The following is a 14,438-nucleotide window of genomic DNA, read 5'->3' as shown; positions in this document are numbered from 1 at the left end:
GAAAGGGAGGAATTTTGTTTAGGCTTACAAATTTAAATAATGTATTATTTGAAAAATGTAATGTGGCCCCAGGCTTCTTACCACTTCTCTTCATTTTTAGCACGTTATTGATCACAGTAATACATAGAGATAACATTACAACAAAAAAGAAACAACACAGGAAATGACTTGGCTGATAAAAATGTGCCTTTTATTAAGGGATCATGTTCCCAGCTTTGAAGAAACTTATAAATAAAATTAAGTCAACTCTTAATAAGACTACCATATTCAGAGAGGATGCAATTACATGGCTGAAAGACTTTGTAGCAGGATTTGAATGAGATGTACGTGGGATCAGGAAAGAGGCAAGTGTTTGACAAATAAGGAAAGGTGAGCAAAGAGAGCAAGTGAATAATGTTAACTAGAAAAAAAGATTAGGTGGCTCCAAGAAGAATGTCAACTAGCTCTTTTGAAATAAATCAAAAAATTAAAAAAATTGTCCAGTAGCACCTTCATCAACAGGTGTACCATACCCATTTTCCAGTTGGTTATCCTCTGTCTGAACACCTGGAGAACCATGCATTTTCTGTACTGGTTCCTGTTTTTTGGAACGTCTTTGCACTGGAGTTTCTACAGACACAGCCTCTTTCCAGACAAAAGTATGCAAAAAGTAGCTTTCCAATTAGTTAAAGGTAAAGGTAAAGGTACCCCTGCCCGTACGGGCCAGTCTTGACAGACTCTGGGGTTGTGCGCCCATCTCACTTAAGAGGCCAGGGGCCAGCGCTGTCCGAAGACACTTCCGGGTCACGTGGCCAGCGTGACATCGCTGCTCTGGCGAGCCAGAGCCGCACACGGAAACGCCGTTTACCTTCCCGCTGGTAAGCGGTCCCTATTTATCTACTTGCACCCGGAGGTGCTTTTGAAATGCTAGGTTGGCAGGCGCTGGAACCGAGCAGCGGGAGCGCACCCCGCCGCAGGGATTCGAACCGCCGACCTTTCGATCGGCAAGTCCTAGGCGCTGAGGCTTTAACCCACAGCGCCACCTGCGTCCCTTCCAATTAGTTATTAGACTTTAATTGATTGAATTGTGACTTGTTTAACCCGACTTTCCTTGTAAATCACATTGGAAGTTGCTATGGCTAAGAAGTAGGCTAGGAAGAGAGTAAATAACTTTTGTGTGTGGGGGGACAGTGTTTTATTGTGATGCGATATAGGAAAAGGATGGTAAAGATAAGGTTTTTAAGCAGAGGCTGAGCCTATTTGGGATGTTTCAGTAAAGGCTTTCCTGAATTGACAAGGGGCTGGTCAAGATGACCTCTGATGACCCTTCCTATTCCATGTTTTCATTGTCAGTAAATAGTTAAATTGATTCAAGGAGGAGAGCCTCAAGTGGCAATTGTATCTAAGGCGATCTTCCTTTTTTCCTCATTTCCTTTTACAAGCACATTCTCCTTCTGTTCAGCCTTTCTCTGACATAACTGCTTATTTCATTCCTTTTATACAATGGGCTGCAATTTTCATGCTGGCAACCTCTTGTGCTTGTAGCTGCTTCCCATTTAGCTCAAACTCAACTTCCTTAAAGAAAGGCACCTCATCTTTTGATGGCTTCCGCAAAAGGCTATAAACACACACTCTGAGGAAAAGTGTTTCTTAAAAAGGCCTCCCACTGTCCTGAAACTGTAGAGAATTATCATTTAAGTACAGGTTTACTACATTGGTTGAAGTGCTAAACCTATCACATATTTGAACTCCAAGTAGATCCCAAGTTTGTACTTAGGAGTATGAATATTTCACCTTAAATACACACACACACACACACACACACACACACACACACACACACACATCCATTACACACACAACATCTAAGAGGGATAGGGAACCTGTGGCCCTGTTTGGCATAGGCATTGGGTAGACCCAGCAAAAAGTGGCTGCAGAGAAAGCCAGGAGGTTATGTTATATACTGGAGGAGCAGGCTAAGCCTGCCCTTCCATGGCCCATGCCGGCTCATAATTCGCTGATTAGGCAAGTGGGTGGGACTAATGATCCTGGCAGCAAGCTGGACCCAGAGGCTTTCTTTCCTGCCTGGGAAACAGGCTACTTTTCACATCGGATCCCAACACACAGGGGAATGCCAGCCCACAATGATGCCCACCAAAGAGGGTGAGCGGACTTGTTGATATTAAGGGACCACCTAAACTAACCCAAACTGGATCATGAATCAGGTCCACTAACATACCGTCTTTCCCCGAAAGTAAGACATCCCCTGAAAATAAGACCTACTTCCAGTTTTGCCTCTCGCTGTAATATAAGGCATCCCTTGAAAATAAGACCTCCCCGATAATAAGGCCTCCCCAGAATATAAGGCCCCCAAAGCTACTGTAAGGCGTCTGACTCCTCTGGACTATAGCAGTGGGTGCCACCACCCAGCTCACTGATTGGCCGCAGTGCAGCCAGAGCTGTTCAGGCAGTGTGAGGTTTAAAATCAGAGAGCCCGCGCCGCTGCCAGGACAAACTCTGCCCTGACGGAGTCTGGCTGACTCACAATTAGACAATAAATGTGTACTGTATTCTTCTTCATGGAAAAATAAGACATCCCCTGAATATAAGACCTAGTGCATCTTTGGGAGCAAAAATTAATATATGATACTGTCTTATTTTTGGGGAAACAGGGTAGCTGCAGAAATGGGTTGTAGGCTGGGTCTGCACCTTCAGTATTTGGTATTGTGCAGATAGTTCCTATGAACATTTGCATGTTACTATCAACTTTGACAACACTTTGACAATCACCTATGAGAGTGGGTGAGGACAGCCTAAGCTTTGATTCATCAGTCAAGACCGCTTTGCCAATCTGTTAATTTCACATTTGGTTATATTAATTTATATCTCCAACATTCTGATTTGAGATTCTGCTATTGAAAGTGGCAGTCATCCACTTATTAAAGTTAATTTTATGGTGCCAATTTTGAATACCAGATTGATTTGTTTGTTCTCCTTTTTGCTTCGAACCATGTACAAAAGAATGAAAGAACCAACAAAAGAAAGAAAGGTTACGGGTGGGTTGGCAAATTAACTATGGAGCTTCAGGTCAAATGTCAGTCAGCAGGATGAAGGAACCTACCCATAACTTTTGTTGTTAGGACCTTAATGCTTCTGTAAATCTTACTAATTTATCCCAATGATTTTTTAATACAGGGCAAATCTTTGCCTGTGGCTATTATCATACTTCTAGATCTTTTGAGAAAGGGTACTAAATGGTTTAGCCAAAAGTGTAAGACTGCTAAAAGATCAGTTGAAGAAGCCTTAAGGAGATTACACCTTCCGATTTAGAGGAAGCTGAAGAAGCTTCAATAGAAGGAAAGATGATTTAAAACTTGCAATAACCTAAATGCATATCTGAAAAGAAACTGAAAGAAATAGCACTAGGCTGTAGAGCTTTATCAGATCATCAGTCATGGAGATGAGGAACAAGAGTCTAATTGCGTCTGGAGAAAACATTTTCAAAGCTTTAAGGAATGTCCTGGATTTTAATGAGGATCTAGTAGACTTACTTGACTTCTAGCAGTGGATTTCAGAGAAGAAGCTTGTTAAATTTCTGGAATCTTTAGCATACAATAAGAGCCTGGAGGTGGAGGAAGATAGTATTCCCACTGAATTATTCAACGATCATCTGGAGACTGGTGGCTCCCTATGAATGCTGAACATTTTGACTTTATAAATTACTCTGGAAATATACCATAGGGTGGGAATAGGAAGATCATGGTCATCATCTTTAAGAAAGGAGATGAAAAGACCAACCTAGCTATCAATGTGCTGTCAGCCTAATTTGTATTAATGGCAAAGTCATTTTCCTTCCTTAGAGGCTAAAAGGTTTTGACGGCGGCAAAAAATATACTGTAAACCTCCCAGTAATCTTCAGATGAAGGGTGGTACATAAGCTAAATAAATGAAATATAAATAGATAAACAACAAAGCAAGGATTATGTCAGAATTCTTGATTCCAGATAACTGTTTTTTATTTCAGGTAATCTTTTGCAAACCTTCCTGCTTTAAGAAGGGCAGTGAATATGCAGACTTTGAGACCCTGAAGGCTCTATAAATTGGTTCCATCAAGGAAGAGTGTAGGCTAAATTCTTCTCTATACTGTTGATTAAAGAGCACTAGATTAATCAAAGCACTTTAAGCTACTGCTAATTGTTGTTTTTGTTAAATGAAGACTGGCTTCTACAGATTAGTCAACAAAGCATAATTGAACGGGGCTATATCTGGTGGTCTCCCCTCCTATTTTAATTGTTGTATAAATGGTGTTATTCTTAATTTAAGCAATGAGAATCCTTCACACTCTATTGGCCTAGGAAAATATCATTTCAGTTATATGCATTCTCTCTCTCTCCTCATCCATGTGAACTTGAGATGTTTGTGGGTTGCACTCAAGAACTATTTGAAATAAGACTAATTGGCCATCACTTGTTAAAGGACACACACACTTACAGAGCACTTTTTTCTTTCTTATTTTTCTGGTAACCTGAAAACAATTTTGGAGAATGGGCAGTTGGATAATTCAACATGTTAGCTCTTATTGCTATTTGGGGATTCTTCCCCACTCTCTGAAACAAATGGTTGATGGGAGCATCTTCAGCTTTCTGAAGAAAAGGCAAAGGAGGAGGTAAATGGCATTTTATGTAGTTCTCCAGAATAGGCTTCATTCTGAGATCTCAGTATTTGGAATATCTCCTTGCTAAGCAGATTTGATGGTCAAACCAGCAAAAAAGTAAGTATCTGTTAGCCAAAAGGGAGAAAAATATATTGGAGAAAAAAGTGGCCTCTTTTGCATTTGCAGCTACAGATATCCCACAAATTGTTTTAAATGAGCATATGATGGATTGTTTTCATGGAAAAAAGATATTGCACCTCCTTTTATTATAACTTTATAAATGATTCTAATTTTATTACAACTGCTTCTTTACTTCTAACCAAATGGTCAGAATATACAGGCTGAACTGGACCTCTTACCTCAGTTAAAGAAGTTTAATGACTGAAAAGTGGATGAAATATTTACAGCGGCTTTCAAAGGATGGAATTGCTCTCCAAATTAGACACCAGAATTGAAATGTTTCTGTCTTTAAATATTTGCGGGTTATTTTTAGAACTGCCGTTTCCCCTGGGCAATAATATTAGGAAGAAAAATGTGACATTTAGAACTGAAGTTGTACTTGGAGCTAGATGATGTTTATATGATATGAGTCAGTATCAAGTAATTTACATTTGATGCTATTTGTTCTTCTGCAGGCAGTAATCTTTCATTTCTTTAGGAGGGCACTAGCATTTCCACAGGCTCAAGGAAAATGTCAATGTTTTCTTGAATGACACCGTCTAAGGTTTCAAAAGCGGCCGTCTGTTTTTTTCCTGTACGTAGTCAAACGTCTTTCACCTTTTAAGTTGAAAGAGAGTGCTGAGCTTGGGAACAGTGTCTCTGAAATGTCTTTAAAGGTCCCAGTTGTTCTTTGGCTGTAATATTTACACTTATTGAAATATTAATACTTTAAGGATGAAGAGGTGGTTCCCAATATAGCACTTCCTTTGAATAGTTAAACGCCACATGAGGCAGAGGGAAACAACCTTACTTAGAAATAAAAAATGCAAGGAAAGCCTGTCATAAGTTAGCAGCTTTCTTCTGAGGCTGTTTATTGAGTAGCCTCGCTCTGGGTGCCTCTGTGTGTGGGGTGGCTTTGCCTGCTGTGATTGGGACCAGAGAATGATGGAGGAGACATGTTTGTTTCCCACTGTGATCTCTTACAGGGTGTTGGTGTCCCACGAGATTTTGCCTGCTTGCCAAGACAATAAAAGACCTTGCTCACATGTGTCTGGGGGCAGTTGGTCCCTTACCTTACTCACCCTGATCTGGCCGCAGTGATCCATGCGACGGTCACCTCCAGGCTTGATTATCGTGACTCGCTCTACGCAGGGCTGCCCTTGAAGCTGACCCAGAAACTCCAGCGGGTGCAGAATGCCGCAGCGAGGCTCCCTACGGCGTCCTTGCCGCGGGATCACATTCATCCAGTGCTTTACCAACTGCACTGGCTCCCGGTGGAGTATAGGGTCAGGTTTAAGGTGCTGGTTTTGACTTTTGAAGCCCTATGCAGCCTAGGACCCATGTACCTACAGGACCGCCTCTCCTGGTATGCCCCGCAGAGGACCTTAAGGTCCACAAATGACAACACCTTGGAGGTCCCAAGTCGCAAGGTGGTTAGATTGGTCTCAACCAGGGCCAGGGCATTTTCAGTACTGGCCCTGACTTGGTGGAACACTCTGTCACAAGAGACTAGGGCCCTGAGGGACTTGACATCTTTCTGCAGGGCCTGCAAGACAGAGCTGTTCCGCCTGACCTTTGGTTTGGACTCAGTCTGACCCTTATGTTCCCCCCACTTATGGTTTTGATCTATGGGCTACTATTAAAACGAGGCTGCATTTTAAATTAGATTTTAACCTGTATTTTAAATTGGTTTTATTTTTATTTTTTATTGTAATTTCACTGTTAGCCGCCCTGAGCCCGGCTCTGGCCAGGGAGGGTGAGGTATAAATTATTATTATTATTATTATTATTATTATTATTATTATTATTATTATTATTATTATTTTGCCCCTAGTGAGCTTTTTGCCCACCTTCCATGTTATACTGGTTTATTTGGATTACTGGTTGATAGGGTCAGAAAGAATCCCCCCTAACCTTAATTGGCCCCTTGGTGGTTATAGTTGTTTGTATATTGTTGTTCTTATGTTGTTTGCCTTTTCCATAGTGATTTAAGGCTGACTTTTGTTAGGTGGTGTTGGGACTCGTGCATCATGACGAAAATGACATTGGGCAGGATCAACATAGTAAACGGGGAATCCCTAAGGGGCCAAGGGGGAAAGATGGGCCATGACACATCCTAGGCTCAGTTTAGGGGCCCTGCAGGGCTGGCTTCTCTCACCCTGATAACCCACTGAGGGTCCCTAAGAGTCAGAAGAATCTTTTTCTGTATGCGACTGCGGCAGCTGGGATGTTACTTGCCCCCAAATGGAAAACGAACAGAGTACTGGAGAAGGAGGAATGGCTTCTTAAGATGTTGGAGTATGCAGAGTTAGCAGGTCTGACCAGATGATAGAATTTATAAGGAAAATTAGAAAATATTTGTAGACTATTTTAAAAGTCACTGTAAACAGGTTAGCAGGATAGCCTGATAACACAATAAGTTTCCATTATCCTGAATCTTATTGCTCTGGAAGGTTACTTATTACTTAAGACTCCATTTCTCAAAAAAACAACAACACTTTCTTGTTGTCTGCACTTTCTGGTTCTCACCATATATGTAAGCTTAACCATGTATACTATGACCCAGATTTTAGTTAACCATTCTCTGTTTGCTTGTTTTAAAAGGGGAAGTTTTGATGGAAAGCAAGACCTATATATATTAGGGATGTGTGCCAGGCTTGAGCTGAATGGGGTATATTTGGAGGAATTCCGGCATCAGGCTAGCATAAATTACAATTTCAGGATACAGGTAGGCAGTTCTTGGTTTTTTGAACAATGGCTCTGACCACTGATCATACTGGCCAGGGCTTATGTAAGTTGGAGTCCAACAATGTCTGGTGCACCACAGGTCCCACACTCCATGTTCTACACACAAATGCATCCCCTGACACAATTCATTTCACAGATGCTGCCTCTTCATTAGCATTCCAAAATGGCTGGATTGTAGCTATTGTGAATTACACCTCCATGCAGTTATGTATAAAACTTATGAGTACTTACCTTAACTTGAGTGGTGCGTAAGTATAAATAAAAGTATAGGTAAAGGAAATATACTGGCATATTGTTTCTCAAATGAACTCTAATGCATATACAATATATTACTATGCTTTGGAAGTCATGAGATAAAGGTTAGATGAGGAGGACATATATTTTTTAAAATCACTTTTCACAAAATTACCTCTCTGAAATCTGGCTTTCATTACCTCTTACAAATTTGCAAGGTGTTTAAATTGAACCTTAAGGAAATGCAGATAGTTACCATGCAAACATGTGCAGTGCGCATCAACCTGATTTGCTGAAGAGGATTTATTAAGCAGCTTTCCATTAAGAGAAAGCTACGGATGCACAAAGTCGACTAACTCAGTCTTCCAGTAAAATTGGTCCTTCTAAAGGGGGCTCACTGACAGGAAAGAAAAATGAAGTCCTATATTTAAAAAGAGATAGAAAGACAGGTAAGACATATGTTTCAGCAACAAAGCTTTCCTTCACTGTCTCACCACAATGGCTCCATGAGATCACTTTGCTAATTCTGGATTGATAAGGAAAACCAATAACTTTTTATAATGGTTTGATTTTCTGATGAGATTGCTCAGAGAGATTGAGCTAAATGCTTCATGGTGGAAGTCTCTAATAGGCAATGACTATTGAAATCCACCAAGAGGACTTGTAGCCCAATGGCTTGCAGGGGGCTTGATGATGCATCTGTTTTGCAGCTCCAGGCAAACGCCAAATTCCAGAAGATTCATTGACAGAACTCTGGTGGATCATCTTTAGTGAGTGGTGACCTGTTTTTTACTTGATGGATTACAAGTTCTATGTCCCTTTATTAAACCCAATAGATGACCACCATATCTCTGTGTTACTCTGTCTAGCAAGAATCTTCTCTTATGCCATCATTTTTCCTTACTTAGCATTTGGTTTACTGATTCATGTCCACACAGCCACATCCAACTTGACTTATCCGTGGCTGTCTGTATGCAACTTGCCTGATGCCTGAGTTCGTCCAAATAGACTCCGTTTGGCTCAATCCTGGCACACATCCCTAATATATATAGGTCTTGCTTTTCATCAAAACTTCCCCTTTTAAAACAAACAAACAGAGAATGGATAACTAAAATCTGGGACATAGCGCAGACAACAAGATGGTGTATTTTTTGAGAAATGGAGTCTTAAGTAATAAATAACTTTCTGGAGCAATAAGATTTAGGATAATGGAAACTCATCTGTGTTACTTGGAAGTTTATGAAGATAATTTTTTATGTTCAGCTTTGGTATGGAAATTTGCTCCTATATGTTTGGTTCTAGTTAGCTCTTTCTACTTTGATTTTACACGGCATCTGCTATTATACTTTGTTGTGCTATAAATAAATATATGTAAATAACAATAAGAAAATTGAAAACACAGCCACCACTCATTTTATTTTGCAGGTTTAACATGTATCTTTTGGTGATATATTGGAATGATAGCACATCATGTTGATAAGTAGTTTTCTCACTGATCTGCCTCTGTTGGCTGCTCATTTCTGCATCTCACAGTAACAGCTAAGGCAAAATTTTACTACTATAGTCCACATGAACAGAGATTACTGAGGAGCAAAGCATTGTGGGCTACACCTCCATCCTTCCCTTGGCTTTTTCAGCAAGGATCTTTGTGGCAGCAATGGTTAACTGACAGCATCATCAAGGCCATATTGTATTCCTGCATACTGTAAAATGTATTCCTCAGATGCTAGGGTCAGCGCCTAATAGCAAAAGGTAGCAAGAAATAAGTAGAAATTGATGGAGCTGAGCCTTTGAAGTGCTTGGGCTTGCATCCTTGAAGAGTCACTTGTAATATAAGTAAGTTTGTTTTCCCATCAATATTTAATCCTGGCTTTCGTTGGTTTCTTGACAAAGATGGGGACAACAATATGGATGGATGTCAAATGAAAACTGACAGATCTCTCAAGCACACCCTCATTTTTGGTTTGCTTTTGCAATCTAATGGGGTTGTGGTGCATAATTCAAGTTGGTATGTGTCAGCATCTCTCTGTTTTTTCAGAGTTGGACTGGTCAGCTTTATAAATCCATGCAGCATCCATTCAGGCCTTGTTGAGCTTTTTCTAGAAAGTCTTGGCCATTTTGGATTGATACATGATGAAAAACCAGGAAGAACCCACATCATAGACAACGTGAAGAGGTGTTTGTGTGGACATGTATCAGGTTAGGTTGCAGTTTTAGTCTCCTGTTATTGTATTACTTAGTGGCCTTACTGAAAAGTATGATACAGGAGCTGTAGAGAGGGCAAAAATATGGAATGGAAGCTATGGAAATTCACTACCATGTGGAAACAGAGGAGATAGTGTGGATGGGGACTGAAAGAGTGTCAGCACTGATAGAGAGGTAACAGAGAACCAATAGAAAGACCCCAGGAACTTAAGAAAGGGGTCCTCCAGATAGCCTGTTTATTAAACATTCATCTTCATTTGCTTGCACAAAACTTACACAGAGCTAAGATTGCAGCCAGACTTGGCTGAGCATCATCATCATCATCATTTATTATTTATACCCCACCCATTTGGCTGGGTTTCCCCAGCCACTCTGGGCGGCTCCCAACAGAGTAATAATAATGCGATAAAATGTCAAGCATTAAAAACTTCCCTAAACAGGGCTGCCTTCAGATGTCTTGTCAAGTAGTAGTTTATTTCCTTGACATCTGATGAGAGGGCGTTCCACGGGGTGGGTGTCACTACCGAGAAGGCCCTCTGCCTGGTTCATTCTGAATGGTTTGTGGGGAGGTTATATGACAATGAGCATTCATCCTAACTGTTTGCAGGGTGTTTGCAAATTTCTCACTAATCGTTTGTTCATTCTGTACATTTCAGAGCATTTTCCTGTCACTTGCCGAACTTCAAAAGTGTGTTTCTTTTTTCAAGTAGATTTGTTACATTCCACAAAATACTGGCAACTGATGAGGATTGAGAAAACAGGGTTCTTTTTTCAAGCCAGATTCCACCAGATTCCACATGCCAACATTACCACCATCCACAACTATGATTGAAATGCAGCAACCCATCTAGCACACAAAGTTACACAAACTGTTTACATTCTGATTCATCAAATGAGTATGAATAATCTCCAGTGGTGACATTACAGTATAATTAGTCCTTTCAATCCAAGAATGATGCTATCATATGAATGACCTAATGTCACAGAAAGATTCCGGTCTCTGTCAGTGTGAGACTTTGCCCTTCATTGGAATATACTTCACAGGAACATCTTTCTAATTTGTTTTTCAGTGATTTGAAACAGTTACAAGATTTATTTGAAAATTATCATGGTCCAAATCTTTAACAAGTGAATAAAAATGTTGCCTGGAGCAGAATTATATTTCATATATTACTTTAATTATATTCCAAACTCAGAGGCAAGGGTTATTATATATATTGTGTACAATTCCTAGCACAATGGACCTTTGATTCCCGATTGAGTTTTAGAGTTTGGTTTTCCTTCCACATCTAATATTACTAAAATTAAGTGGTTTTCCCCCTCCCTTTTCTCTCCCCTTTTTGGATTATGCTGCTTGAATGTTTACTCATCTAGATGACCTATTTCTCCCTGCAAATACAGCTAACCAATTTATTCAGAAATGCTACTTTGGAGGGATAATGAGGGCATTCAGGTTTGAGGTCATCTGTTTGAGACAGATCAGTCATAGCATGTAAAAGTTCAATGATCATATTGCATGATGGTTAATAATTTTACTTTATCATTCTTGCTTTTATGAAAATACCCACAACAAAACAATAATTTCCTTTTATGGGAGCTTGGGTGGTGCATTTCAGCAGCGAGACATTTTTGTGGTACATTTAAGCTGCTGAAAATGGGCCCACACTTTGGCCCAAGCCAAAACTTGTTTTGTTTGCTTTTTGTAGTTTCTCAGCACAGTTGAAACAAAATGGTGAAATGGGGATCAGGAGTCAGGTGTAAGAAAATAGCTCGAGATTCCAGGAAGTGATGGTGGGCAGGCACAGAGAGAAAGTTCATAGATGTACCTTCCTCAGATGAAAATAGGGACATTTCTCACTCCCCTCCACAACTGACCCTTCCTCAACCCTCCATTTTAGTATAGGCTTTGCTACCCCCCCCCCCAATTCTCCTTAGAACAACTCTGGCTAGGTATGTGTAACTTCAATAGGCATTTACTTTGTGAGATGGAAGAAATCACATTGTAGGGAAACACACACACATGCGCGATGCAGCTACTTTAATCATATGTTTTAGTAAATTTTAGTATTTAATATTATTATTTTTCAGAGACTGTAGTTTTTCTTAATAGATTAAAATGCTTCCATATTTACATTTTTATTGCACATTCCTCTATAGAAAAGACACCAAGAATGAGAAACATATCAATGTAGAAATAAGACATTGTAGAGAATTACAATTTTAATAAGAATGCAAATTAAGGTGAGATTTGCTACATTTAACAAAACTGGAAAAAATGGCAAGATTAAAATGATCATTAGTTCTGACCACCAACTACTATTTGATATGTTTCTTACAGGAGATGGTATCAATGGTTTCGCTACTTATGACAGTGAAATAGAGACCTGATCGAGGGCACAATCATATACTTGAGTACCGCTGGCTAAGGGCTGTGGGATCTACTAGGAGCCCTGCTAAATCCGCCGACCAGAGGATTTCCTCCCTCAGTATTTCCCCTAATTGGTGAGTTTGCTTTACCTGATAAGAAATAGGGAAATATAACATTAATTTAGTGCTGTATTTTTAAAAGAGCTTATCCCTTCATTTAGATAGGAGAGCCATCATGGTAGTGCTTAGGTTCTCAGTTTAGGACTTGAGAACCCAAAGTTCAAATCCCCACATGGTTGTGAAGGTTGAGTGGCCTTTGGCAAGACACCATCTCTCAGCCTAAACTATCTCCCAGGGTTGTTGTGACGTTAGAATGGGGAGCAGAGCCATGTAGGCCACCATGACTTCCTTGGAGGAAACCCAGAAGGTAAATGTAGTAAATAAAAAAAAGCAAAGAAATCTGGGATCCTGTGCATTTCAGAGCAGTTCTCTTTACCTTCCCTCTGAAGACTGCAGCAGCTGAAAAGTGTTTTATTTGCAGTAGGCTGCTCTATCATTTCCATGTCTTGCAGTGGGACCTCTCTAGCAGTCCTCCATTTAGACAAAGTTTACATTGTCCCAGTCTTCTGGAACTGTGTCTAGGCAGAAACTACCTGTCATGCCTAATGCGATAGGTAACACCCTGTTACAGAGCACTCGTGCTCAATAAAGCTTCAATAGAGAATATTTGCACAAGGAGTCATTTTTCACTTCCAACTGGATTTCCCTTGGGGAGAGATAAACCCATGCGTACGAGTTTAAACGGATGGAAGTTGTTTTTTTTTATAAAAAATATATAAATTCAAATTGATTTCTCAGCAAGGGCTTTACAGCTGATCTAGGAGAACTTTGAAAAATCCTACTGTGAATTCAATAACATTAATTCAGATATTTGTAGAGTAAATGAAATGTAGAGTAGATGAACAGTAGGGCTTGAGGCTTTAGCCCCATATGCGCAGTTGGCAATAAACAACTGGTCTTGTATTTCCAATGAGTCTCACTTGGGTCATTCAATAATAAAATTATGAAGTTTTACTGACTGCTGCAGCCAATATGGTTTAAAGTCCCTGATCATTGACCATGGTGACTGGGGCTGATGGGAGGTGGAGCCCAGCAACATCTGGTTTCTCTCAGGTTTCCCACCCCTGTTTTAGAACAACATTGCTGAGTGTCCTCAAAAGCATGATGGTCACTGTTCTATGCACTAACCCTTACTTCCAAGTTCATTCGCAGCTCCTAAATGAGATACTGGACTTGTGGAAGGTCTTTGTGGAAAACCTTAGAAATGTATGCAATCAAGTGATACTGTCTTACTTCTTGGTAGAAAGGTATGAATTAAGTTCACTATGTCTTCTGTTTAATTTGCAGTGAAAATTTTCAGTGCTCCAACTAGGACTGGGCCTTCCATTTAAAGCACTCTTGCACCACTTTAACAGTTATGGTTTTCTCCATAACTGCAGTGTGTTAAGGGTGCAGAGGATTGTTAAGAGATCCCCTAGTTCCCTTCACAGTGCAGGTGTTCCCCCCCCCCCTCCCGCACTTACGCACGGTCGACTGTGTATATGCGTGACACTGGGAAATAAATTATTTAATTCAAACCCAGAAAAGGCAGGAGAAAGCTGAAGAGTCCTCATGGCTTGCAAGGAGATGCTCCCTGGAGCCTGGAATGGATGTCAGTGGTGGTGGAGGAGCCCTGAGGCACAGTGGGGCTTTGTTTTGGCTGCTCAGCGACCCCGCCTAACAGCTGACGGACGGAGTAGCGCAGTCTCAGCCACTTTCCCACACATCCTTCAGACTCCACCCAGCCCAAGAGCTTCAACTCAATATATTTTGGTCTAGACTGGGGACCAAATCCAGCACTGGGAGGCTTTTTAAGAGAGTGCTCCCTGCCTTACGGGATTTCAGTTATTCGCATGGAGGTCAGGAACATTACCCCCACATAAGTGGTATGTGTGTGTGCCTGTACTACAACTCTCAGAGTTCCCTGAGAATAGAGATGGATTGATAAAACTGCTATGGAAATTATAGCTCTGTGAGGGAAACAGGTCTCCTG

At 40.6% G+C, this 14,438-nt stretch overlaps 1 protein-coding gene and 2 long non-coding RNA genes across 5 annotated transcripts in view; 2 read left to right on the top strand and 1 right to left on the bottom strand.

Annotated features, from left to right (window-relative positions):
- Positions 1 to 4,556, top strand: part of LOC309367978 — a 14,227-nt gene extending 9,671 nt beyond the window's left edge. For both annotated transcript variants that reach the window (XR_014167439.1, XR_014167440.1), the window contains one exon: positions 4,004 to 4,556. This is a non-coding gene — a long non-coding RNA (uncharacterized lncRNA). The remainder of the gene's footprint in view (positions 1 to 4,003) is intronic.
- LOC309368000 overlaps positions 1 to 13,848 on the top strand; it is a 92,068-nt gene extending 78,220 nt beyond the window's left edge. The window contains exons 2-3 of the long non-coding RNA XR_014167469.1: positions 12,318 to 12,481; positions 13,608 to 13,848. This is a non-coding gene — a long non-coding RNA (uncharacterized lncRNA). The remainder of the gene's footprint in view (positions 1 to 12,317; positions 12,482 to 13,607) is intronic.
- The window catches only part of GABRG3 (gamma-aminobutyric acid type A receptor subunit gamma3), a 300,100-nt gene that overhangs the window by 9,746 nt on the left and 275,916 nt on the right, over positions 1 to 14,438 (bottom strand). The window lies entirely within an intron of this gene.

This window comes from Podarcis melisellensis, assembly GCF_964234715.1.
Source record: "Podarcis melisellensis genome assembly, chromosome: 4".
Taxonomy (NCBI): domain Eukaryota; kingdom Metazoa; phylum Chordata; class Lepidosauria; order Squamata; family Lacertidae; genus Podarcis; species Podarcis melisellensis.
This window is presented reverse-complemented; position numbering and strand designations above follow the sequence as displayed.